This window comes from Myotis davidii, unplaced genomic scaffold (assembly GCF_000327345.1).
Source record: "Myotis davidii unplaced genomic scaffold, ASM32734v1 scaffold914, whole genome shotgun sequence".
NCBI lineage: Eukaryota > Metazoa > Chordata > Mammalia > Chiroptera > Vespertilionidae > Myotis > Myotis davidii.
The window spans coordinates 1,092,182-1,093,678 of NW_006285484.1; positions in this window are offsets into that span (position 1 = coordinate 1,092,182).

Consider the following 1,497-nt stretch of genomic DNA (forward strand, 5'->3'; position numbering starts at 1 on the left):
TGGACCAAGTTACAGAGGCAAGATTGTGTGCCATGTGATTTGTATTCAGCTTTTCATCCTTCCTTCCATTTGGAACGTAATTACTGAGATCATGCTGATGGTGAGTTGATGGTAGTAGAAAGAATAGACATTTCTCACAATCTCTTTCCTGACTGGGTCCCCATGAAGAGCCATCAAAACTTTTATAGCCTCTTCTAGTGGTGGGAGTTGATGACTGCCCTGGTGACAATGGGGAAATACTAGACTGTTTCTCTTTAGTTCCGCCTTGGGAGAGGATGGTGGTAGCAGTAGTTGGCTTCTCTTTACATCCAGGCTCTGGTCCATATCCCCCACCCTCAAAGTATGTAAAGGGAGACACACAGCACCTCCACTTCTCAGGCCCTCTCCCAGTTTCAGCCTCCTCTATTCCAGGCATTGGACTTTTCTAGAAGTGCTGAAAAATAAAAATTACTGCGTGGTTACTTCAAAAACAAATAGCCCAGAACACTCGGCCCTTCAGAAGGTCTGGAGGGAGCTTTTTTGGGGACTCACCCTGATTTTTCTGAAATCTAGCTCTAGCTAGATGACCTTATGGCTCGGAGATGGATAAGCAGGGTATTCTTCCCTATTATAGCCTTAGTCATTTTATTCATGCCTACTTTTATCTGGAGTCCACAGACTAAAGGTTAGTTTCTGAAGCAGAAGCTTTCAAATGACCCTAGTTCCAACATTAAGCTTTCTTCAATTTAACTAGGAGCTTTTATAGCAATCGGTACATAGTTCTATAATTTTAAGTGACCATATTCAAATTTGAAGAAACCTAAATAAAGTCATATAAGATATTCTCTCCGGCTCTTAAAATTCTTAAGGGGACTTTAGAAATTTTCTCCCCAAAGGTAGGAAAAGCAACAACCAAAAAGGTAACAGCCCATGGATAAATGGACCTTTCCCACCACATGACTATGACAATTACTGTCACAGATCCCATTGTTCTACTACTTCCCGAGGATAAAATTCATGAAAGATGACGCTCAACCAACATAGTAAAAAGGTCATTAGGTAATCAAAAATTAAAACATGACACCACTCCACATCTACTAAAAAGGCTAAAATCCAAAACACTAACACCAACAAGTGTTGGCAAGGATTCAGAGCCATGGGAACGCCGCAACAACAGTACAGCCACTTGGGAATACAGCCTTGCATTTTCTTCCAAAGATAAATGTAGGCTTATCATGCAATTCAGCAATTCCTTGGTATATACCCAAATGGCTTGAACACATGTCTACACAAAAATTAACACACAAATGCCTACAAAAGCTTGACACTTTTCTGTATTCTAAAATATTTTTATTTAAAAACAAAGTATACAAGAGGGCAGAAAAGGCCTCTTTCAAATAGATACAATGGATGTATTATCAGAATATAAAGGAATATAATTTTCTTAACATTTTTATGGGTTCTATTCCTGTGCTGGGGGATGGGAGCAGACTGGGAGAAGTCAATGGGGAGTGGGGG